The sequence below is a fragment of the Neopsephotus bourkii genome, unplaced genomic scaffold (assembly GCF_033783945.1).
Source record: "Neopsephotus bourkii isolate Nb327-2 ecotype Australia unplaced genomic scaffold, CSIRO-AGI_Nbou_v1 NB_1181, whole genome shotgun sequence".
NCBI lineage: Eukaryota > Metazoa > Chordata > Aves > Psittaciformes > Psittacidae > Neopsephotus > Neopsephotus bourkii.
Genome location: NW_026901666.1, coordinates 4,454,645 through 4,480,949, shown reverse-complemented (window position 1 = coordinate 4,480,949; position 26,305 = coordinate 4,454,645). Strand labels below are relative to the sequence as shown.

The following is a 26,305-nucleotide window of genomic DNA, read 5'->3' as shown; positions in this document are numbered from 1 at the left end:
GCCTGATGTGCTCCATGTTCACCAGCAGCAGAGCTGTGTCTGGCAGTGTTGCCTGGGAAAACAACCATGGTCTAGCTCAGCTTCAAGCACAGAATGATGCTCCCAGGCAGGTGAGAGCACACCATGGGGCAAGGATGGCAGCCCCATGCTGATCACAGAGGGACATATAACTCCTGATTTGGGAACAAGTTAATGTTTCAGACGGGATATGACAAATGAGGCCTGACAGAATGGTTTCACATAGCCTGAGCTGCTGGTGTCATGAGACTCACCTTCCTCATTGCCATTGAGCACTCTGCCACTGTGTCACTGTCTGGAGGATACATGGAGCATCATAGGGAAGCCCTGTATCACGGAACTGGCGTCAGGAAGGTATGCGAGCATCACAAGGTCAATATTATTTGGGAATTTCTGATGTAGTCTGTTTAGAGTTGCTCAGGCTTGTGTAAAATGTAGGTTTTCATGTCCTTAATCCATCATATGATAATTTAAAGGCTCTGCTGATAGTAAATAGATGCAACTATTCTGGAAATCTGCTTTGTTATTCCTCTTAGAGAGAAACCTGTGCCTTTTCAGGAACTTGCCTTGACATTTACTTTGTGCAACTGGCAGGGACTGGGAGAATGGAAAAACCTACTGTAGGAGGTCAGGTTTGAGACCATGTAGGAAATCTGAAGATGTGTAAGTCCATGGGATCTCATGAGATGCATCCATGGATCCAAATGGAACTGGCCAACGAAGTGGCCAAGCCATTATACATCCTATTTGACAAGTCGTGGCAGTCCAGTGTAGGTCCCACTGACTGGAAAACGTCAAAAGTAACCCCCATTTTTAAAAAGGGAAACAATGGGGAACTATGGGCCTGTCAGTCTCACCTCAGTGTCCAGCAAGGTCTTGGAGCAGATCGTGTTGTGGCCGACATACTGGAGGGAAGGGCTGCTGTCTGGAGGGACCTGAGCAGACTTGGGAGAGAGGCTTGTGAAAACCTGATGAAGTTCAGCAAGGCCAAGTGCAAGGTCCTGCACCTGGGTTGGGGCAATCCCAAGCACAGATAGAGGCTGGGCAGAGACTGGATTGAGAGGAGCCCTGAGGAGAAGAACTGGGGGTGTTGGTTGATGAGAAACTCACCATGACTTGGCAATGAGCGTGCTTGCAGCCCAGAAACCAAATGTGCCCTGAGCTGCACCAAAAAGAATGTGACCAGCAGGCCAGGGGGTGGGATTCTCCCCCTCTACTCCACTCTTGTTAGACACCCCTGCAGTGCTGCATCCAGCTCTGGGGACCCCAACATGAGGAGGACATGGAGCTGTTGGATTGAGTCCAGAGGAGGCCTCAAAGATGCTCCTAGGGCTGGAGCACCTCTCCTATGGAGAGAGCTGGGCTTGTTCAGTTTGGAGAAGGGAAGGGTCTGGGAGACCTTAGAGTTAGCTTCCAGCTCCTAAAGGGGCTGACAAGAAAGCTGGAGAGGGGCTTTTTACAAGGACCTGTAGGAATGAAAAAGAATGGCTTTAAACTGACAGAGGGGAGATTTACATCAGATATTAGGAAGAAGCTTTTCCCTGTGAGGCACTGGCACAGATTGCCCAGAGCACCTCTGGCTGCCCCATCCAGCCCCGGGGGTATCCGGTTGCGGCGCTCCCCGCGGTCACTGCGTTGTTACCGGGCGGGTCACAGAGGCCGGAGCGGAGCCGCTGCCCAGTCTCACAGCTCACCAGCGGGCCTGCCGGGCCCCATGCGCCGCCGCCAGGGGGCGCGATGAGGCGGGCGGGCAGACGGAAGTGACGCGTCGGGCCGAGAGTGACGGTCGCCGGCGGCCATTGGCGGGGCGGGGCGTTTCTCCACAGCCCCCGCCGCCGCCCCGCCCGTCGCGCCTTCCCCTTTGTCAGCGCCCCGCCGCCGCTCGGCGCTGCCGCGGGCATGCGGGCGGACCGCGGGCAGCGACAGCGCCGGGCCTAAGCGCGGCGGCCCCGCCGCCCATGGCCAGCCCGCCGCGGCAGTGAGGAGGTGAGTGCAGTCGTGCGCTCGGCCGGGGCGGGGGCTGAGAGGCGCGGAGCTGCGGGAGGAGCCGCCTTGGGCCGCGGGGAGCCGCGGCGGGGGTCGCCCGGCCGCTGCGGGCTGGTGTGAGGGGCTGTGCCCGTCCCTGCCGCGCAGGCCCTGCCCCGCCAGCCCAGAGGCTGTTGTCGTCGCGGCCCCTGCCCAAGGTTGGTGGGGGGGAAGGGGGAGGCAATGTCGTAAAATCCGAGAGGGAAAATTCCTGTGGGCTGGCCTCCCGACTCTGGGAGATTCACCGAGCAAGCGGCTTTCCTCACGGGATAGAAAGCTGAGTGCGCCGCGACCACGGGCGCAGGCTCCCACCCTGCCGCGCAGCGCACCGAGCTGTGTCTGAGCCCGGGGGCAGGCACAAAGGATTCCGGTTGCCTGCGGCTGCTGCAAAGCACACGTACGGTGGTGACCAGCGTTGCTCGGTTCCCCGGTAAACAGGCTGCGGCGAGGGGCGGTGACTGGTGTGTGTCTCTTCTTTTCCCTTAATTTTAACAACATAGACTGATATAAATTGGAGGTGGAGGATTGTGCTACAACCGAATGAGCTCTTTGAGCATGATTGTGCTGGCGTCACTAATGTAACTATGCTGCAGGTTCGTGGTTTGGTAGGAGGAAGAAAGTTACAGGCCAAAGTCCCTTGTACATATCAATCTGCTCAAGGAACTTATTTTCTGGCTAGATAGGTTGGTGTTCTGCACCATGAGTCAGTAGGGGTCTAAGCCAGCCTGCCTGTTTACAGTCATGCAGCTCTGAATTTTGGGAGGAAACAAAGGGGATAGTAGGCCTGGTGGCTGAATTCCTGTCACGACTTTTGCTGGTGATGGAGGACGAGTTGCTTCAAGCTGGCAGGCGTTCTTTCAGCATGCTCAGTTCCGGGTGTTAACCTTAGGGATTTTAAAACTACATGCTGGTCTGTGAAATCTGATGTATGAATATAGTAGTGGAAGCTGTCTGGGCAGTCTTTCCAACTCTGTTAGTCTGTAAAATGTGTTAAAGTAACTTGTTTCCAGCAGAACTTGTACAGTACTCAGGAGTTGAACAGCTTTATTTTCTGCAAACTGAGAGAGAGATTGTGTTGTTACTGGTGGTATCATCAGGTGGAAATTTTCAGGTTCTGGACTGAGCTGCAGAACTGGCACTTAGGAGTGATGCATTGAGCTTTTGGAAGAAGACAGCTTCTTTTCCCAGTCTTACATGGTTGTGGTATGCATTGAAATGCATCTGTTGTGGATCTCAGCCTTTCATTTAAGAAAACTTCTATGGTTGTAGCAGTTTGCTGTGGGCAATGACAGGTCTATTTTTAAATCTTCAATTTTTCTTTTGTTTCCTGTAATAGGATCTTTACTATGATACTTCCTCTTCAGAGAAACAGGAGTGACCTGGAATGCAGCGGGCACTTTGTAAATATTCTCCAGGTTTGGTCCTTGAAGGTCTAGTGCTGTTTGAAGAGTACTGGGTTGCCTTGAAATTGAAATCAGCAAAAGCTGATACCCTGAATGTGGAAAGCTCTCAAGTGCACATCTGGTTCCTTTGATGACCACAACTTTTTTTTTGAGGAGGTGTTACAGATCTGTTTTAGGGGAACAAAAAGTTCCTGTATACACTCTGCTTTCCCTGGGAGGTGCTAAGTGTTTTGTGATGTTTTGAGAGGTTTACCTTCCATCTCAGTATTTTGTTTGCTGGGATAAGGCCTGCATTCCTTTGCTTCGTTTAAGGGGGGGTGCGGGTGCTACTCCTTGCCTAATGGCATGGGACTTTGGAGTAGTTATTGATTGGAAATCTCTGCTTATTTGTCTTATGCTGTAAAGACAGGTGTTTCCTCTTGTCTGCTCCTGTTTTCATCTCAGGACAAACTTTAAGGTCTGTTGCTGTGACTTGGATCACTCCTTAACCATTTCAATTTATAAATAATCAGTGTTGTGGTTCTGAATTGTAGTTAGGCCAAAAAAGTATAGGAGGTGAGGCTGTTAGTTAAATGGAACAGCCTGAGGGAAGAAAACTGTGTTACATATTTAGGTTTTTTTTTGTTTTGCCTTTTTTTTTTTTTTTTTAGTTTTAAGTCTTATAACATGTTTCAAAGTTGCAAGCTGAGAAAGGGAAATCCTCCTGATGGGGACTGGTAATGTTTCCAGAGACATTGTTGATGCTGCAAGTTCCATTGCACAATAACTGTTGCTAACTCATTTTCTCATCACTTATTTTTATACGTACATTAGGAAACTGGAAATATTTTGGTCATGTAGCTGTTGATGTTGTTAATTTGCATTTGTGCTCTCTGTAGAGAATACTGTGGCTCCAGTAGTTAACTTAAAGTATTTGTGAAGGCCCGAGTGGTACATGGAGAAGTTCAGCCTCACGCTCGGCAGACTTAAGTCATAAAGTAACCGTGGCCATATTATGTGCTTGGAGCTTGCAATGTAACATGCTTTGGGAGGTGCGAGGTGCTTTTGTGCCTTAGCTGGATTTCTGGTATTCCGATGATTGTTTACAATTGTCTATATTAGAATGTATTCAGCCAGTTGCATTTTTCTGCTGCGGTGACCTGCGAAAGCTTACCTCTAACACCATTTAGGAAGATTCTTCTGCAGGAGAGTGTGAATGTGTTGAGGAGCTGAGGTGAAAGGGGAGGTCTAAATATAGCCATTTCCTGCAGAACTTGCCTGTTTTTGAGGCTAGCTCTCCAGAATAAATTCATGTCTCCCCAAGCCAACAGAGGGGGGCTTCTTTTCTTGTTTTACCCACTGCAGCCTGACTGTGGTCGGTAAATCCCAGTGCAGGTGGAAGGGAAAACCAGAAGGCTGAGTGGCCAGGGATGGGGCAAGGCATGTGGAAACATAACTTGAGGTGGTATCGTTCGCCTGCCTCCCAACTGTGTCCAGCAGGGTAGAAATGGAGACCTTCATCATCTTGCCAAAACTGCCAGACACAGCAGCAGCAGAAGCATCAAATAGCATATTTGGAGGGATGGAAATGAGTCTGAGAGAGGGATAAAAGTCATTTGGAGAAACATCATCTCTTTGAATCCCTGCTCTGTCCTTGTTTTGCTCTTTCACAAGCTGCATGCTTCTTAGGAATGGAGAAAGCAGTGGGCTCTTGAGCAGTGAAGAAGCTCTTGGGGTAGGAAGAGAACAAAGGCGGGGGAAAGAACACCAGTGGGGTGTTATGGGTGGGTTGTGTTTGGTTTTTTTGTTGTTTTTCTCAGTTTTTTTGGACAGCTGGTACTCTGAAGTCATGCTTATATTTAATGAAAGCCTGATGCTAAAATAGGATCTAGGGACAGCCGTTGTAAAATAATTAGGCATCCTTTTAGCCCCCTCATCCCTGCAAAAAGAAAAACCAGCCTTGCTTGTGTTCACTTGCCTTCTTGGGTATTGGAACTCTCAAATGGGCATCTCTATCTGCTCTTCTATCTTTCATCTCTTCGACTGTGTATAAAACAGGCTAAAAACTTAGCCCACTCACCCAAGCAGCTGTATAGAGCTATAGAAGATTACAGTGGTGGTGTTGAATGCAGTTGGTTTCTGAGCTGTAATTGCTGTCTCCCAGACTCTCTGTGTGTAAGAATTCATGCAGATTGGTTAGGGTGGATTGCAGGCTGGCCTTGATGAGGGCATGCTTGTCTGTTAGGCGATAGGTTATTTGCTTTGAGACTTGAGGGTAGTCAAGACAGACAGTTTAAAAGCATGTTAGTTACAAAGGTATCCAACACTGTCTAAGAAGGCGCCTTTTAAGTTCTCCTCTAGGCAAGTTCAGCAACTACATGTTAAGGACATAAGTAATTTGCATCTTTTGCATATCACTATGTATCTGTAAAGTAAGGAATGATGGTATTTCTTAGTAGTGATGTGAATTCAGCTTTCCAAAAGTTTACAAGTGTTTTGATAGTACGAATTTAGAAAATGCTGTTGACTGTGAAATTTATGGAGTTCCATGGAAATGCTTTCAAGAAATTCCTTTTTCCAGTCAAAACGCAGTTTTAGGTTAATGCTTTCAAAAGTAAGACAGTGTATTCTAGTGACATTAAGTAGTTGCAATGAAATAATTTTATGTGTTTTATTGGACCAGGAGCATGCACATGACCCAGTTTCAGCTGATAGGAAATCCTTTCCTTAAAATGTGCTCTTTTGCAATTATATGTATACAGCTCAGAGTTCACAGGTTCCTATTTTAAGGTGATTTGCATTTGTAAGTCTTGCTAGTAATTGGTACATGCTCTCAAAATTTTACTCTTGTAACAAGATCTACAGTGAACTAACTGGTGATAAAGTAGCATTGAGTCTAGCCTTTGACAGTAATTCTGTGGGATGCCAACTGTTTCCTCTAAGGAACATGAGAAGTGTGCTGATATTCCTAGTGAAATAAGTATGTTACTATCTTTTTCATGTGAAACAAAGTAGTGATACATTTTAGAAATTTGATGGTGTTCTTTGTTAGCAGTTCAGATGCTGTCTTTCCCCTGGAAGGCCATAACTGACCTTGTGATTCATCTGCTGGTAAGTAGTCAACATCAGGTGCTGCATCACGGTCTGCCAGTTGTTATATGATCCCATCTTTAAACAGGGTTCTTTTGATCTGCTCTTTCATTTCATGCTGAATTCATCCTGGTTGTTGGTGCTCCACCTTGTTTGCTGAACCAGTGCTAACCGAGAATACTGCTCTGTGGCGTAGTGGCTATGCCTGGCAGGCCAGGCAGTGAGGTTGGATCCCAGGGCCTGTTGGACTGAGGATTCTGCCTAGTTCTCGTTTGAACATGTTTTGCATTCTCTGTGCCTGAAAATTAGTGTGCCACCAGGTCTTAAACTCCTCTAAAGATCCCAAGATCAACGTCCCTCATCTCAAGTGTTTGTGCTCTGTTCGGTTTGAGTACAAAGGCAGCATAAGTCTCTAGGCAATTGGAATAACTCCTTTTTTTTGTTAGATCCAGTTTCTTCCTGCTCAGGACCTGCTGTTTTACATGGGGTTGGCTCAGTCTAGTTCTTACAAAGCTTTGAAAGGTGGTGTAGGTGCAACATGTCTAACTTAACTGATTTGCTGAGGATTGTTTCAAAGAGTATGGTATATAGGTCTTAAAGTCACAATTGAAATGTGAGTAAATAAGGAATTATGATTTTACTTTTTTTTTATGATGCAAGAAATAGGGAATGTTGTGTGTTGTTGATAGCAGTTTTGAAATTAGGAAAAAGGAAGGTTTTGTGTGGTGCCTGTTCAAGTTACAGAATACTGGCAGTGGGACATTCAAAAGTGGTTTGTTTTTTTTTTTTTTAATAAGGAATTGGATATGTTTGTAGGCCTGTGGATGGATCAGTCCAGATGCAATTTAGGCTTGGGAATTTGTCTCTGACTGGGAAGCATGGGATCAGGGGCCAGAGGAAGGTACAAGTGCAACCTTTGCGTGCTGTGTTCTTATGCTTCTTCCTAAGCATCTCTTACTTGCCTCTTATGTCAGCAGGCTCCTGGTGACTTAGGTGTATGTTCTTCTGTTTCTCCTGTTGACCTGAAAAGGCAGCTAAATGGTTGCTCATCCCTAGAAACTATTTTTGTCAGTGCATCCCCCACTTTTGAAATGCTCTTGGGAGTGTCAAGCCACATTAGTGTTTGCTACCTGTAATGCTTCTGAAAAGATGCATGTGGAAGTGTCTGTAGCCTGTTGTAAATTAACTCAAGTATGATTTAGGAAAAGGAAGACTACAGCTTGTTTAGAAAAAAGCTTATTAAAACAGAAGAACTCATGCTTGGTGGTTGTTCAAGGCAGAGTTCGAACTCTTCATTTGCCTTGTCTGGAATGGGCAAAGATGGAGGTAGGAGGTGGTAGAAGGGAATGCCAACAACTGTTTTCTGGGCCTTTTTACAGAAGAGGAGATGCTGCTACAACTCTTAACCTTCTATCCTATGTACTTGGAATATTCCTTCGCTGCATGCTGAAGACACAGATCATCCTTAGTTGAATGGAAACTGGTAGGAGAAGCTCTTCCTTGTGTTGCAGAGCAGTTGTAATGAGCTGTGCTCGCTGGAGATCAGGCATTTCTTGTGCTGACTACCAGCTTTACCTCTCTGCTAATAAGTTGCAGAAGAGAGGCCAGCAAACACCTCTTCTAATTGCAGGTCTGGTGCTTGTCTGGCAAATATCCTGTAACAGTAGGAGCAGGTTGGCAGCTTTTTGACAGCTGCCTTTGGCTGAGCGGATAGCTTGGAGGTTAGAAGTGGCTTCCTTTTGAAGTCCTGCAAGCTGCTGATCTCTGCTTTCATAAGTTGGTGTGCCTCAGCAGGCCCCTTCAACCTTCCTCTCTGAATGGCCTGGGGTTTCTGGCTGAGCAGTTTTAGGCAGTTGGTGTTGTGGTTGTGCAAGCCATTTTGCTGGCTTATGCCAGGGAAGTAAGTAGTCATGCTTGTCCCTCTCCCTGTGCTGTTCTTTTCTCCTGTGTTGGCATCTCTATGGCCATATGGTGAACTGGATAAGGCATTAATTTAATTAAAACTTAGTCTGTCTTTGCCAGGTTAGTTGTAATGTAAATTAATTACAGGTTTGTTGTTTTTCATGCTGTTGCTAAGGAGGGTGGTAGTGGCTGGGCAGACATGGTGGACTCTTATGTGCTACCTTGTCTTCGTGAACACCATTGCCTTACTTGGTGCGTTATGGATGAGTTGACTCTTCTGGCTGTGACCAAGGCTGTTTGCAGAGTGCTTTGGACTTGTTTGTTGGTGCCAGAGTGGACCTGGTGTGATCCACTCCCCTGGAAGAGTTCCTGTGGGTTTCTTTGCTGCCTGCATGCTCTTTGGCCCTGGTTGTTTTTTGGAAGTTCTGCATGCCATGGCTTTCATGCCATGGCCCTAAAGCCTTCTTGTCCTTCCTTTTTGTAAGGATTGTGACTAGCATGATAGCCAGCCTATCCCCTGTGAGATGCCATGCACAATGTTGGATCTGCCTGCGTTACTCATCCCCATAGGGGTGGATGATTTCCTATGACGGCAGCTAGTATTGAATTGGAGGTAGAAGAGATGAGAGCTAAATCTCCCTAGGAACAAATGTAAAATTAAACAGAATGCGTGTTTGTATTAGTCAGCCTAAAACAGACTGTGCTATTTAGGGCTCTCCACTGCAATAAACTTGTCTCTTGTGTTTGTGTGGGAGGACTGCAACAATTAACTCATCTTAAGGCTGAATCTTAAAAGAGAAAATAAAATGAAAAGATAATAGTTTGGTTTAAGAGAATAAATTAGTTGTACCGTGTTATGTTAGAGAAAAACTTGCAAGTTGTTTATTATTGTTAAAAATCATGTCCATGTTGCATGTTGAAACTCTTCTTGACTTCATAAGGAGCAATATTTTTGGGGTTGTTTCTTTCATCCATTAAATTACACTTTATATTGCTGCTTGAGTGTAACTGCCTGTTGAAGCTACAGGTCTGTGTAGCAGCCGTTTAAAACATCGATTTTGATTGCATGGGCTGGGCAAATCCCAGGCTGTAGGATGATTTGGCAATGGGTTTTATGTGGCAGTCAATCTTGTAGTATTATGATGTGTGTGACTTCTTATTTTTTATTGTCAGAGTAAAAAGGCATGACTTGTAGTGCACTAGTCTGAATATTAAATTACTAATTCATATCTACTTAGGAGTGGAATTAAAATAAATTGTGCATTCTAAAAAAGGCATCTATTTTAGATGTACATGTATTTCATGGAAAAAAAAGTGCTGATGCTTGGGAATTTGAGGAAAAAAAACAAAACCAAGCAAACCCAACAAGCCAGCAAAAACCAACCCCAAAATCAGAAACACAAAACCAAGCTGGATGTGTTTGTGCTTCTTGGTGATTGTGATTAAAATAGAAAAATATATAGCTGGAGAACTTAAGCTAGAGTTCTTGAATTCTTTTCTAGACATTCATTTTTTCTTACTGGGCATTCAGCTAAGCAGTTTTTATTCCATTTAACCTGTGTTTTTGTCTGAATTGTAAAACTTGTACCCGTCCTGAGTCTAAATGAAATGATTATGATGATAAAAAGATGCTTGCATGGCAGTTTTCACTCTGCCTGCTTTTCATCTCAAGTGTAATAAGGTATAAATGTAGTGTGGGACTGTCTCTGCTTATCTTGATTCAGAGGCTGTCTTCACTAAGGGTCTTCTTTTGATGTAGTTATTTCTCTCAGGCAGAACCCTTTGCTGCAATTTAGAAGCCCTTTCTGTGCAGACTAGCCAGCTGAACACAGGTCTGTGTAAGAGCAGAAGTACGTGTTTGCTTTGTGGTTGTGATGAAGGTTAAATCATTTGAGTATTGGCTATCCTCCAACATCTTTGCATAATTTGAACCTTTCTCTGTCCAGAAAGAAACATGCAAGTTATTTCACATCACTGGGAGAAAAGAAAAAGCTGCACCTAAAAGGTTGCGAAGAAACCTGGGATATGTTGCCCCTACTGCAAATTCCTGCGTTATGTGCTTGCAGCACTGGTAAAGGTGCAGCTTGAAGTATGACTGGTGGCTTCCTGTTTTTCATGTGAATCATAACTTGGTCTCTCCTCCATGTCTGTTCTCATGGATTCTGCCCCTTGGCTTTTGTTGTCAGGACTGTGCACTACTTAAAAATTCTTGAACAACTCCTTGGCTTTGCTTTGTCTATCTCTTAACCTCACGTTAGTTGATTGTCAATTAGGCCTTTACAAACGTGCCAGAAATGCCACGTAGACACTTTCTGTGTGTTTGTGGACCCAGCATGTTTGCATCAGTCTTTAGTTGAGAATAACCTTAATGAGTAACATGTTCCAGCTTGCCTAAACAATAGGGTTTTTTTTTTGCCTTTGTGTAGGCATTTTACACATTTCTAAGACTTGTGTCCATACCTCTGAAGAGGACTTGTGCATAATTGGTCTGTGAAACCTGTTCCAAAATCTGAAGCTATTTAGAGCCCTCCATATATGTTCTTTATGATGCAAATAATATTCTGAAGAATCAGTGTGCTGATATGACTATTCCTAAATTATAAAATACTAAGTGCCATTAAAATATTGATCCAAAGAAATACGGTATTTCCATCCCTTGTGAAAAAATGGCTTTTTTAGTGGCTGGAAAAGCCTTTGACTTCATCTCTTTAGTTGGGATTTGATCCTGGATGTTGCTTAGACATTCAAATAAAACATTTATTGGGCTCCAATGTACAACAGCATCCAGGATTTTGAGGAAACTTTGTTTCTCCATTAGGAAGGCCAAGATGACATGCAGTTATGAGCCAGAAGGCCAAGCTCAGTTTTAAAAGCTGTTGGTTTTCTTCTGCAGTTACTGGAGTCTCTGGTGAAAAATTGGTGTTTCTGAGTCTGCAATGCTGTTTTAGGCTTTCTTTAACAAAGGGTCTGCAAGGAGTGAAACTTGCTTTATTCTCAGTCTGGAGATTTGTAAGACTGACATGTAGACCAATTACAGTTACGTTGGATTAGTTCCCAAAATGGATGGTCTTTATTCTAAAAGAGGCCCTACTGCATGCAAGCAAGAGTACTGAAGGCCCTGAAATGTTAGCATTTGAATGGTTTTGGCTTAGCTTTAAAACAAGTACTGGATATAGAGCTCTGGGGAGTGGACTAAAGCAAATGGAAAAGATGAATTAACTTGAAGTTGTTCTGCAAGGCTGGGTTAATAGAGCCACAGCACATCAACACGGTGGCAGATGAAGAAAAAAGAAAAGGATTTTGAGAGCTTGTTTATATTTGAGACTATTCAGAAGTAAAGTAGATGCATTTCAGAGGCTACTGTTCCTCTGCACAGAGTTCCCTTGTCATTCTTACTCTGTGGTACCAGTCCTTGTCCTGGTACAATCCCTGCCCATTTCCTAATGTAGGGAAACTTTTAACTCGCATCTTTTGAGATACTGCAGTGTTTGTCTCATGATACTTGACAGTTCTTTTTGAACCTGGTTGAAGATATCAACAGGCTCCCTCCTTGAAGAGGGAGATTAAAGTTTTTCATGGCTGTGATGGAAAATCTGGAAAGAGCAGTAAGTGTGCTTCTTCAGACATATGTGTACCACAGGATGATGAAAAGCAAAGCAAATTGACAAACCCCACTTTTTCCAGGGAGAGAAGGAGCCTGCTCATATCTTTCAACTGCCTTCTGGTAAAAATGCTTCAGTTTGATAGTTCAGGGTGAGTGGAGAGGGTTCTCTTTCTGCTGCCTAGTTGAGAATAGCATGTGCTCCTTTCTCTAAAGAGTACTTTGTGCTCCTTTTGCTCCTGAAAGATTCATAACAGGATGGACTTCTTTGTAGGATTGTGTGATTGTGGGACTTCACTGCATTTGGGGAAATTAGAGGACTTTGTGGAGAAACTGGGAGAGCAAAGGAGTTTCCTTCTACGTATAGGCAAAGAGGATGACAAAGGTTTTGTCATCCTTTGCCTGTAGAATTGAGACTGGAACCAGCCTGGAACTTGGAAAACCAGTGTGATCTGCTTTGTGTAAGGGCTTCAGTTTGGAATGCAAAGGCCTGTGAACTGAAAGTGGTCTTGACATCACAAGTTCTACAGGGGGAAGAACCCCTGTGCTGGAGTGAAGGTGTTCTTTTCTGTCAGGCTTTTTTAATCTCAGTTCCCCAGAACTCTCCTTTGAGTTTGGGTCTTTTTACGGACAGGAGTAGTTGGTGGGGGTAGAGGTGAAAGAAGGATGATACTTGGGCAGACTTCATGGGACTTCTGCATGTCACTGTGAAAGGGGTTAGCAAAAATAAGTTATTATCACTTGTTAATTTATGCTGTTCAGCTCTGTGCATATACTTAGCGTTTTGTGAATATGGGTGAAATAGTAGTTGCAAACATATTACTGAACCTGGAGGTAGTGCGTCTTAGTAATTACCATTCAGTTTCCATGTCCTTGTTGATGCACTCATTGGTAAGCTGTAGTGTCATGGCACCAATAAGGCTCTTGGTGGCAAGTGAGAAGAAATGTGATGGCATGGGATTGCATCTTTGATTCTGGATTGTCTTACCTGAACAGTTCCTAGTAGCATGTGTAGTATCTCACAAGGTGAGGACTCTGGTTTTTAAACTGCTCTGCGTGGTGCAATGCTGTTTGCCTCTATTGTGTGGCCTGCACTGGCAGTGACCTTCTGCAGGTTGGACTTCAAGGTCCCTCAAAGGAGTAGGGCTCAGTGGGCATCTGCTGAATTCTTTCATAGCAGTTAAGTGTGTGTAGAAAAGGTTTCTTACTAAAACAGTGACCAGTGTGAACATGAAGGAAAAAGAAAACAAAACAGCACTAAACAATAACCTGTAAAATGAAGTCTCTGAGTGTTTGGTGTGCCAGTAGTGTGAAAGGGTATGAAATGTATTCCCCCCCCTTAGAGTGCTGAAATATTCTTATAAAGTGAAAAGCCTTTTCTGACATGATTGATCTTGCTTCAGTCCCACAGGTGTGTTTGGTTGTCTGTGAAGTGAGGGATTTTCCTGAAAATGAGCATGTTTAGTTGTAGAAGTTGGTGCATAAACATGTAGTATACTCAAAATGTGCTTGCTCATCCTCAGCTTGTGATGGGTGTTTTGAGAACAGTTCTTCCAGTTTCTCTGTAGCTCATCTTTTGGTGTTACAGCCTTCCTGTAATAGCTGCCTAAATACAGTTCATTTTTTAGCTTAATGTTTGTCTTAGCTTTATGCTAAGGGGTTGCTTGTCCTTTGTGTTGTGCTCCAGGTGCTCTGCAGAGATGTGTGAAGTGCTGTAGGCTGGCTTGTGTGCACTCTCAGTGCTGCTAAATGTCCCAAGAGAATGAAGGATGTCCTTGTTTCAGTTTGTAATGGCATATTAATTAAAAAAATAAGTGTTGGCAAGGTGAAGATGTCTAATTTAACACAATTTACGTATCACAATTGTATGAAAAAGATGTAGGTTAAATGTGTTAATTGACAGACTGATGCAGCTTATAGTTTTTACCCAAATTGTTTTTAGGATTACAGCCAATATGCAGTCATCTCTGGTTCTACCAACTGAAAGAAAAAAAGCCCATGCTTCATATGTTGTTGTCTTTTTGGGTAATAATAATTATTGGTCAAGAATGCTACTGTGTCAAGAAGCAAAGCAACACCAAAGAAAGGAAAGAAATGAGGCTTGTATGGATAACCATGTGTTGTAGCTTAGTACTGAAGTACTTTCTCACATAGTAAGAAGAAAGCATAGAGGGTTTCCAGACACAGTGTTCGATCAGTTTCTTGAGCCACTGAGGAAGTATTTAAGTATCTAAATGCTAAAGGGGATTCCGTTGGTCTTCGGATCTTGAAACAAACATTTAAAAAAAGGCAAACCACCTTCTCTGTTGCAAGTGATTTAAAATGCTTAAATAAAATGAACATAGTAAAGATTTTCCATGCAAAACATGTAAACTAAATTAGCATTGGATTTTACTCTGAATTTAGTTAAAAGCTAGCAAGGTGAAACTTTGACCTCTGTGGAAGAATTTGAGGAAATAATGAGATTTTTAATCCCTGAGCTGACTCACCCCTGAAGCGATACGAAGATGGGGTCCTGAAGAAATCGACTTCACCTTTGCTGTTGTGTGTTTAAAGTGTAAAAGTTGAAACTAACCTAAATAGTTGAACTGTTTTGGGTTGAATTTAATTTGTATTTCTGTTACTTTGTTTTTTTTTCATAAAAGAACACAGTAAATGCTAAATAATGTTTATTAAACGTTTGCCCCATCTCCATAATGAAGATGATTTAGAGGTGATTAAACACTCCCTCTCCATCTGAGACATTTTGGAGATTCCTCAAAAATTCTTCATGTCTGTCCCTTTGGGGTGGTGTGCAGGCTGGTGGGTGCTTGCTGCTGAAGGGGGTTGGTGCAGGTTAGTGGCCAGTGCCCATAGTCAGGTACAGCGACAGCCGCTTGGCCAGGAGGGTGGCACCTCCACCCTTCTGGGCTGGTGGGTTCAGAATGGGGACACCCCAAAGCAGAGAAACATCTTTCCATTTGATCTGTGACCTTAGAAACAGGGTGAGCTAATCTTCCCAGCTCCCCCAGGTCACCCAGATGGCAAGATCAGCTGGCTGGTTTTTGGCTTATTGAGTTCAATAATCGCCTGTACAGTTTCCTTTGTCTAATAAATGGGCTTTAATAGCAAAATGTTGTGATAACTTTCCTTTCATAATTAGCACAGTCAAGCTGTTGCAAGCCTGTTTGCCACTTAAAAGGAAACTTTTGAAATGGTGTATTTGTAAGCGCAAGTAATCAGAATATATGTGTCACTTTATATTATAGTCAAATGTGAACTATAAAGAGTGTGGGGAAGAAAAGGCTCAGGGAAGACTTTGTCACTCCTCGGGAAGGAGGCTGGAGTGAGAAGGTGGCGGGTCTGTCCTCTGAGTAACAAGTGATAGGACAAAAGGAAACAGCCCCAAACTGTGCCGGGGAGGTTTAGACTGGATATTAGGAAAAATTTCTTCACCAAAAGGGTAGTCGGGCAGTGGAACAGGCTGCCCAGGGAAATGGTGGAATCACCATCCCTGGACGTGTTCAAACCCTGTGTAGATGAGGCCCTTATGACATGGTTTAATGGTGGACTTGGCAGCCCTGGGGTAGAGGTTGGATTTAATGACCTTCAAGGTTTTTCCAACTTAGTTGATTCTGTGATTCTGTGAATTGGGAACATGGGTTCCTGTATATAAAACTAGAGGTGTGAAGCTGCCTTGGTTGAGGCTTGGTTGATGCAATATGCCAAACAGTGTAAAACAGCCCTTCCTCAACAGCTGTGACTTGTGCTACCCTTTCACCTGAGCTGCTGCTTGTGTGCCCACTCCTTCCTGTGCTGGGTGCTTCTTTTAGAGCACACTTGTTCTGTTTCTCTCTCTCTGTTAAGCAGATAGTTTTTGCATTGCTTTTGCCTGAATTATGGGTTGGAGTGAGCAAAGATTTGCTACAGAAACTCTGGGGCTGTACCTCTCATTACTGCAAGCTGACACAGCATGATCTTAGTAACAGTCAGAAGTTATCTTCTTCTCTTTTGTCCCCTGATAACTCTTAACAAGGCTGCTTCCCCCCTCCCCCCCCCCGAAATCTTTTTTTTAAGTCTCCATATTTAGTTTTAACAATATGTTCACTTGTGTTGGACAATAATTAACCTTTCTTTAGAAAAGAACAAAAAATAAGTGCAAAATCAGGTGTAATGGTTAAATTGTGACTCACCTTGGTAATTTAAATTGCCTTGATCAACTTGGAAGGACTTATATACATACCAAAACCTGAAATGAGTATTCCACCTGTGCAAATATAAAATGCTGTTTCGACAACTTCAGAAAACCAGGTAAAGACCCAGCTGGTGTGGGGTTTTCTTGGGTTGATTTGTTTTTAACACTGAATTTTGCTTGGCCTTTCTTTGTATTATTATGCTCACATAATTACTCAGTAGGGCTTATTTTACATTTTCTGTAGCTAATTTTTTCCTGTTAGGAGTCCAAAGAAACTTCCATTCCATGTGTCCATCCTGCGTACAGAATTTGCTGCTTGAGCAGAATGGCTGCAGCAAAAGAGACAGTGTGACTGTACTAAGGGGTATTGCATGTTCATTCTGTGGATTTATCCAGTGTGAGCTGAGATGGGTTGGGGATATGAAATGCTTTGAAATAATGTCACTGTGGTTTTATGCGTTTGTAAGAGTAAGGTTTTTGAATTTGAGGGAGGAGATGAAGAGGATGAAGGAGTGAACTCTTAAAGTGCTGTGGAAGGTCCAAAGAAACCTTTACCATTCTGTAAGGGAATTTCTCTAACGCCAGTGTGGCTTAGCCCTTAAAGCTGTGGTTCAGAGAACTGGAGTAGCCTAGGAAGGATGGAAATATTCTATATAGTGCTGAATAATTCTGTGTGGTGGTGCTTGCCTGAAGCAGCTTGTGTAGACTGGCTGGATTTTCAGGTGGCCAAGGATTGTTTTCTCTTGGGGAGCAGTGCAGACCTGCAGAGATCCCTAGCTCGTACAGCCCTCCCCAGAATTGCTAGTTTGGCAACTCTGCCCTAGGACGTTTACCACAAAATTATTTTGAGCCTTTTGATTTCTTTGCAGTCCTGCTTGTGGGAACCACAGAGCTTCTGGGCTCTGTACCATGGCTCAGTCTGCCTGCACTGAGCTGGCGCTGCTGCTAGTGCCTGTGTCAAGGTTCAATGGCAGCACAGGCTTTAGCACAGGCGATAACAGCCATTCAGACATCTCTTACCCTTTCCTCTCCAGCTCAGGCTGCACTTGATATGGTCAAATACAGACCATCAGGCAAAGCCTTTGCAAGAATTCATGTTCCCAGGAGTTTGTAGGCAAGACGTGCCTTAGGCTCTCTGTCTTACATGTGGTGCTAGTATGAGATTGGTCATACATAGGTGTAAGAGTTGAAGGACTTTAAAGGAAGAAAATAGATGAACTGTAACAGTGAGGTATGTATAGTTTAATTAATGCTTGAGAACTGGAAGGTAATGTACAGTTGCAGGTCCAGAAATCCATGGCCTTCTAAACAGCTGCAGGTAAGAAGTCTCATTAGTATTATCTGCCTTAGAGCATGATTTTTATATCTGTGGATCAGTGTTGTGTCCAGCAACACTTATCTTCACCAAACCCCAGCTGCTGTGTTGAACATTGAATGTCATTGCAAAATATCACAGCTGGTTGGCACCCTGGCTGCACCCTTCAGAGTTGATAGGGAAAAAAGGGAGAAAAGTATTTTGAGATCAAGCACTGCATTCAGTTATGAAAGCTACATAAAAAAAAAAAAAAAGGTGTGAGGGTGGCAGAGGCAGTGAATTTCCGCTCTCTTCTTAGCCTTCTGCTGCTGAGGTGCCAGGGATGAGATTGACCCTAGGCTCCACATTCCTGTTGGCTGTGTGGTTGAAGGAGAAAATATTTCAGGCACCATTCGTTACTGCCTTTTTTACCTTTTGTCTCTGATATTAGCTCAGGTTCAATCTAATCCTTTTGTAAGAATTGTAAAGACTTGCAAGATTGAAGATTACCTGCTATTTAGTGTTTGTTGAAGCTCTAGAGCAGAAGATAGCTGAAAGGGAAGGTGGCCAAAGGGAGAGTCCGTGAGCTGGAAGGCAAGTGGGGGAAGGTGAAGGATAGGGGAGGTTCCAGAATATGGAGTGAAAGTGATCGTCTTGAAGGACTTGGAGTGAGTGAAAATGGTCATGGTGTTAGTCAGGGAACATAAGAGGAGAAATCAAAGTGCTTTTCTTAGCTAATTGGCTTAGTTAAGTGCCATGTAACTTTTGTAGGTAGCTAAATTGCAGTTTAATGCGTTGTCATGAACTAGATATTAAGAAAATACTGCATTGCTCTTGTTCAGGAAAATTCTAGGCAGAGATACTTTGTATAAGTGGTTCTTCATAAAAAACCAAACCTGACCAGCAAGGAACTTCCTGCAGTAGCAGTTCACTGGTTTGCTAGTTGCAAGCTCTGCCAGTCCTGGTCTCAATTGTCTCTGCTCTGGGAATCCATGAGGAATCTTAGATGATCCTTTGTAAAAATTGCAAGTAGGACAAGAAGGAATTCCCTTCCATCAGGCAACAGTTAGTTCAAGCCCAAAGCTTGAACTACAGTGCAGTTGTACAGACAAATGCAATCTTCTCCATGTCCACAGTGAATGATACACCCAGAGAAGGCAACTGACTGTTGCATGAATCAGTAGGGATGGCTTTTTTTTCTTTTTTTTTTTTTTTTTATGAACTCAAATTGCCAAGTTCATATTATTCAATCAATTCTGGGAGTTTTGGAGTTGTTTTAGTAATTTCTGTGTTTGTTCAGCCAGCTGACATAGAAAAAATGATTTATTTAAAGCACTGATAAAGCATTAATTTATTTGGCTCTGATTCGCTTGTTTGCTCTCCTGTGCTTAGCATTATTTGGAGTGCCAGGCTGTCTGCAGTGTGGATTTGGAGATCTGTAGTGGCAGGGGGCACTAGGTGATGGCACAGCTTGCTGTTAGTGAGTCTGAGGGTGTGGGGAGGCTACTGCTATGACAGTCCTTCTGAGTGTTATTGCTTCTAGTTAATCCTTCTATTCAGAAAGGAAATAGCTAGAAAGTTACTAGGTGCCTTGGATATAGGCAAGAGCTGGGTGCAAAGGAAAACTCTGCTAAAACATTAGTAATTTCTGAAGTGTTTCATAGAGATTTTTTTTTTTTTGTATGTATTCAGTAGCAAGTTACCATTTGAGCGTATGCTGTTGTTGCTTCCCCAAAGTTGGCATGAGATGTCTATTTGAGGCCAATCGTCATTGCTGTAAGACTTAGTTAAAATGGTTGTACAATGTAGTGGTTGGCACTCTGTCCTTCCACTTGCAACATGATGGATTCTGTTTAGGAGGAACTATTTTAATTGGTTTCCAGTCTGTGTTATGTTAAAACCCTGCTGCTAGATCTAGAAACCTGTGACACATTTTGTTTGTTCCTGAAAACATACGTTTTATTCTGCTTTGGTCATTCAAATTCATTTTATGTGATTGTCAGCTGAAAAAAATAGCGTTTCGCAGCACTTCATCAGCAGGGCAGCTTTCTGTGGCCCAGGACTATGAACTGTATAATTTGTTCGGGGGGTCTGTACGCTACAGGAAAGAAAATTCCTTCTGTGATAGCATTCGTTGCTTTGCACACAGCAGCATCGTGGGGAGGATGGGAGGCAGTGCTGGCTTGATACACCTGCTGCTGTGAGGACTAAGGGTGGGTTTTGCAGCAGGCCCACAGTGCTGGACCAACTGCAGGCAGCACAATGCTCAGTCAGTCCTGGCCTCAGTTGGTGTGTGCTGCTGGTGAGCAGTGGGTGGAAAACATCCCTGCCACGATCGCCAGGCTCCGTTTTCCCGGAGCGCCCGGTTATGCTGCATGCTCACCGTGGTGGGGAGCTGAGTGCTGGGCTGGAAGCCAGGTCTTTGCTGAGACTAGGTGTGCCGTCTCTTGGGGGGAGAAGGCAGGCAAACAAGTGGGAGAGTGTTTCTTTGGAGGTAAGCCTTACGTTTGTAATTCTCCTCAGTGTGATAGCTGGTTAGAAAATAACCAGTAGTCGTGACTTTTGTTAATTAACTACTAAGAGTTAAAGAAATGTTGTTGGAAAAACTAGTCTGTGTTTATTTGGCATGTCTTTCTCCAGAAAAGGCTGGTGCTAGTTGGTACTTGCTCGATCTCTGTGCCTGTCTACAGCATGGTTTTATGTTTTTCTCTGTATTGATTTTCATGATTCATTGAACATGATCTAAGCAAAAAGCATACTTAAATGATACTGGAGACAGCTGTCTGTTAAAGTGGGACATTTATGTATGCTGAAATGGCGCCAGGTTGTTTTTCCATTACTTTAACAAGTAACACACACCAGTAATATTTCTTTAATTTCCTTTTCTAGGTCACCGGTATGTCACCTTTGTTTTGTTTAAAGAGCATTGGTCAATTCTTACTCTAAACTTTCATATCAGTTTTGTTCCTGTTATTTTTCTGATAATCATTTTGAGATGTTTTTGAAATGGAAAGGCTTTTACATTGTGTTGAGAGTCTGAGTGACTCGTTTTTTTCTACCAGCAGAGCTGTTTCGGAAGGTATGTGTGGGAAATACGGATAAGAGCAACATATAAAGCTCTGGAAGCTGGTGTGTAGCTTTTTCCACTTTTAATCTGTCTCTCTTCTCTGTATGGTAGGCTAAAGTTCCAGATGTTGTTTTGGCTTGGAGATAGTGAGTAGGGGAAAAATAAGCATTCTTAATGTTAACAGAGTCAGACTGGCTGGTTCTGTACTGACAGGAAAAATGGGGAGATAAAACTTCCATTAATGATGCACTCACTGCCTAAGTAGCCAGTAAAACAATGCCTCTTCACTGGCAGTAAGTCCCAGATTGGTGGTGATCAGTGCCAACTGTGAGAGGAGACAGCTGCAGAGACTGGGAAGTATTAAAGTAAAACACTAGCTTCCTTGGATAGCAGTGGGGTTTTGCTTGGTCTGCAAAGCCCTCCCCCCTTTTTGTTTTCCTCCAGTTAAAAGTTAATACTTAGCCCCCTTTCTTCTCCCCCCTCCCCTTCCCCGGCATCTTAGAGTCCTACTTGCTCACCTTCAGTAGCTGACTGTGGATGTTGGGTGGTGGCACAAGGCTGGGGCAATTGGATGGCAGTGACACCTCTTTTGAGGGGCAGAGGGCTCTTCAGAGTTTTGTCTTGGAGCACCAGTGTGGCTTTAGAAGCTTATCCCTCTGAAGAGCTCCACTGATTGCCAGAATGGTTTGAGTGTGCATGTGCTCGATTCTTTCTGTAGGAAGCTAAGCTGCAAGCTCTGTTTCTGGTGTATACCAGATGGCACTCCATTCCAAAACATAGGTATAAAAGTCTTGGCCTCTTCTGGACAGCTTTGAGCCACATGCGGTAGTGGCAGCTTCCAGTAAAGGGACCAGGATAAATCAAAACTGCTGAAATGCTTGTTAGAAGTATATGTAGTGGCCAGGAATGCAATTTCCTGTACTAGCCTATAGGTTCTATGCATAATAATCTGTTTTCCATGTTACATTGTATTAAATATATAAATGTGCTGTGTTCTGTGTCTCTTCCTGACCTGTTCCTCCTGTCATGCTTATTCCTAAAATGTTTGAGCAGTTTATTTTTAAAATGGCTGACGCAGTTCTGCTTATTTCTTTCTTAATAATTATTTTTTTTTATTTTCATTTTCAAGTCTAGGAAATAGCAATTTCTGGTCAGTGCCCTCCTTCTCCCATTGCTTATCCCTTCCATTGTGGCATAGTTGTCCTTCAGGGTTTTTCGATTTCTGTGAGCAGTTTGTGTAAATGATCAGTTCACTTGCCTTAATACTATAAAACTCAAAGTTAATAATGCTGACACAGACTCATCTTATTTACAGGGGAGCCAAGCTGTTGCAGGTTGTGGTATCTGAAGTCTTGTCTGTTTGCTGCTTTTATCTTTGATAAACTTGTCTATGTCACAATTTGCGTAATTTATCGAAACAAAGGCTTGGCTTTGTGTTTTTGGCGGGTGGGAGGGACCTGGTGTGTTTTGGTGTTACATAGTAAGAGATACTTGGAGCATGCATGTATGGTCTCAGCCAGTTAGACATGCATGTTAACGTAGGCTAGGATTGTAATGCTTTAACCCTTTTTGCCTTGTTGTTTACCACAGAGGTAGAAGTACATGCCTGGAGCTGGCTGTCTGATCAGCTGTGGTTTTATAAGCATTGCTTGATGTCCCAGAAGCACCATCCTTAGAAATCCTACAGGAGTGGGCTGTAGGGAGAACTTCAGAATAAATGTGCTGTTGTACATGTTTGCTGGAAGAAGATGGGGAAAGAAAATCTGGGTGTAGGAGAGTCCTGCTGCCTACCTTTGTGCTGCTCTGCATTCCTTCGCTCTGCTGCCCGGAGGCAGCAGTGGGGTGTCTGGCTCATGTGGTTCATGATTCAAGCCAAGCCCAGATGTTTTCATGCCTGGTCTGGCCTATTTTCTGAGAATAATTTTGGATGCCTCAGTCCACTTTATTGTGGTTTCCCTAGCGTCTAGTCCAGCTGAAGCTAAGATGATTTCTCACCTAACTGAATGCTTGTAGGCAGACATGGCGTTATCTCTACAACGGTGTTCCTGATAACTTCAGAGCACTTGGAATTAGATCCACACTGGTGAGAACCTGAGGTTGTGTTTTGTTGCTGTTAGAGTGGAAAGTTTTGCAGCATGAAACTTGGAAGAGCCTGTCTTGTGGCCAGGAAATAGATGAAAACTTGACAGATTCCTGTGGAGGTAGATCTGGCCTTTCTGACTGATCTAGCTTTCCATTTCCACTAAGCAATGACCTGGATATCTTTTCATACTGACTGTTGGACCTTTTAATCATTATTACTGTCTGTGCTGGCAGGTTCATGACAATAACTATCCAGGGGATACTTTCAGGGAAGTATATTTACTCCTTTAACTTGTGCTTTCTCCATCTTATTCATTTGGCTTTATGCCAGGTATTTCCTGATGCTGAAAAGAAAGTGGTGTGGTCACTTGCTCTGCAGAAACAAGTGCTATCTTGTATCCTATTCAGAACAGTCTCTTACTCCATCACTTCCCATTAGTGAGGAGGGCTGTTGACCCAAAGCATGTTTGGGCACTTCCTTCAGAAGCAGTTGGTGAGGGTTATTTTTGACTTAATTGTCTTCAGCCTGTTCTGTTAATGATCATGGCTGAATCCTCCGTGTGGAGATGAAGAACCTTGGAAATCACCAGTGGATATGTGTCATAAGCTCACTTTAATGAAGAGTATAGCTTCGTTTCTACATGATCATAGATGAGTTGCTCTTAGATGGCTCTTCATTCAGAGATCCAAAGCTAGATTTGTCTGTAAAGAGAATTTGGGTTGTGTTTTCCTTCATGTTTGCAGCTAGGAGTATGCAAGAGGTCAGCCACAGTAATTTAGCTGTTAAATAGTAATTTGATCGATTGCTTCTGGCATCTGTAACACCAATTAAAACAGAAGTCTGGGTAAATATATGGAACAGTTCTCTGAAGATACATGAGTGCGGTCAGGTTTGGCAAGGCTATGTAAGATGTGTGAATTAGAAAGCTTACAGCTAAATAGGTGGAAAGCGAACACTTAACAGCTCTGGAAGGAAGTGTCAGAATTGTATATATTTGGAATAAATTTGATGTAGGGAGAGGTGACAATATGCCCGATTATTAAGCTGAGGGTTGTGTAGGGTGGCAATGATGAATGTCAGTTGTGACTGTGAAAGGGTAATTCTGTTACCAGGAGTGGCACAGATGTTTGCCTGTGAGATCAAGACAGACACAGCTAAAACAGCAACTAAGCCAATGTCAGTGCAGAGTGATTTGGAAAGAAAGATCTCAAGCCGTTTTAGCATACAGGTCTGAATGTTAGCTGGATTAGTGTTGACAGGTGGGGTTGCCACAGGTAAAATGTGAGCAGAGCAGGGACCTGTGGTGGAGGTTATGGAGCCTTATGAAGCCTCAGGTGAGAACAGTTTGCAAGGATGCCTTAAGGGAGCTGGAGCAGAGCAATGGGAAAGGATTGTGGTGGAGGGTGAAACAGAGTAAAGCCGTGAAGTGAACAGCAGCAGAGGTAACTTGAGGTTGGTGTTGCAGGGTGGGGTGAGGGGGTGGACAAATATGGGAGAGTTCTAGGATGCAAAGAAAACCAACAGCCCTTTATCATACTAGCTCCTTAAAATCAGTTTTGGGTTACATTTGTTGTAAAGAGATGACTGAGGTTATGTTTTAAGGTTCTGTATGTCTCTGCACGGTACTGTCTAACTTGCATGATGTCAGCAGAAAAAGAAAGGTTGTAGACCACCAGGCCTGTAATACAACTTGGTTTTGTCTGTACTTTGTATTTAAGAACAGAATAATACATCTCCAGCCTGTCCAAACAGGCAAGACCAAATTGTAGAACAGTATTGTTAAAATTCTGAGGTGGTGTAATATAATCTCTGAGGAATTTTACTTTCTTGTGCAGCAGGGTGTTTCCTTCTTCTCTGGATTGCTAATTGCGTTCAACTCTTTGGATTCCAAAGTAACAGTTTAATGAAAGAATCTGATGAGATGAAAGGCTGTTCAGCGACACGTGCCTGTGGAGTGTTAGGAACTTCTGTTCTCAGTCTGATTGTTCTAAAAATATTTTGTTAATTTGTATTTGGCTTCCTTGGCTCACTGGTGTTTGGGAACAGTGGAGCTTTAAGTGGTACACAGTACAAATACCTGATTTTTTTCAGATCCCTTAACCTTTTCTACTTTGTAGAAGCCCATCACTCCTGAAGAATGCTGTTCTAATCCCAGTGTAATCCACGAGCAGCAAGTTGGGGGTGTAAAGCCTGGCTGTCCTGGAGTCCCCTCTCTCCTCTGTGCCCCTCACCATGGTGACATGCAAGGGCACTCGTCGTAGGGCTGTTCCAGCAGTTCTGACACAGCAGCTCTCTCTACCCAGCAACTGTGTACTGTTGTGGCTCTGCACGTTCTGCTCTCCCGTCCTTCTCATTTGTATAGATTTGGTGGGTTTATTTTAGCAAAAGGCTGTGTGTTTGCTGCATCAGGCTGCACTTACATTCTGCCAATGGAATGGACAACTTGCATTCTCATTAGGGTGCTTGGGCTAAGGGGCTGAATGTAAGTATTCTTGTCGTCACAGCCATGTGAAAATAATTGCTGAGGCTCGGATTTACCTAGGCAGGCAAAATCCCACTGGGATTAGAGATGTGCAAATGAGGGTCCTTGCTGGTGGTGGAATACTGACAGAGATAAGGGTGACAAGTCCTGTGGCAGTGAAAGAGCTTCCAGCAGCTCCATCAACTCACTGAGTTTGGCTCTGACTGATTTGGCCTGATAACATTAGAGGCTGAAAACAAAAGAAACATTTGCACCTCTTAGGGTCCCTGCATGTGTGACAACAGAACTAGACTGTAATGAGACACTGCTTAATTAATACATTTGTAGCAACCAGACTACATTTCTTATCTTCCAGCAGGGCTTTCCAGATGGTCTTTAAATGCTATTCACATAATATAATCAGACCCTAGCTTCTCTACTACAAGAAGAACCAAACCCACAAAACCAACCTAAGGCAAAGAAATGTGCATTTAAAATCTGCATAAAAGCAAAAGAGAACAGAATTGAAAAAAAAATTAACTTTTTTTTGAGGGGGAAAAAATAGGATTTTTATTGATACTGAATCTAAATATTAGTTTTCAGCCCACACAACTGAAATGTTTATGAAATATTCTGCAAGAAAGTTTTAACAGGCAATCTGTGTAATATATAAATGATTAATGGAAAGCTTATAAAATCCTGATCTTAGATTAATAGTCATTGATCTCACTTAGGTCCCAATTTCAGCTGTCTCCAGGTTTTTGTTAAGGTTGTAATGCAAGTCTCTGGAAGAGTTAAACTGTAGGACAGGGTCATGTTCACTGTCTTGGTAGTGTACACAAACTGTGACATAACCTTGGACGTCTGCAGGGCTTGACATAAGTGCAGCGGTTTTAATAGTTGGTGTCAGTCCAAAGTGATGATGTAAGGTATTTGACCATCTGGTAGGACTGCAGGGCAGAGAGATCTTCTGTCATCCTGTCTCCCAGGCCTCCTTCTGAAACTTTCCCAGGGTTGACTGGGGGTGTTCAGGTTTTCAGGAGCAAGGTATTATTTGGGGATATACCAGCAGTTTTCCCTTCAGGGCTCTCATGAACAGGCAAGGAGGAGTCTGCTAGGAGGGTGCTGTGCTGAACTGAGCCTGTGTTAGGAGGGGGAGCTGACAATTGCTTGGCAAAAGGAGAGTGAAAGTGAGTAAAAAAAATTGG

At 43.4% G+C, this 26,305-nt stretch overlaps 1 protein-coding gene across 2 annotated transcripts in view; it reads left to right on the top strand.

The window, feature by feature from the left end:
* The first annotated feature begins 1,857 nt into the window (after positions 1–1,857).
* The window catches only part of ACVR1 (activin A receptor type 1), a 63,482-nt gene continuing 39,034 nt past the window's right edge, over positions 1,858–26,305 (top strand). The window contains exon 1 of one of the 2 annotated variants that reach the window (XM_061363798.1): positions 1,858–2,004. The gene's annotated coding sequence lies outside the window, so the exon portion shown is untranslated. Of the gene's footprint in view, positions 2,005–2,256; positions 2,474–26,305 lie in introns of those variants that run through there. The other variant, XM_061363797.1, reaches the window with a different exon arrangement.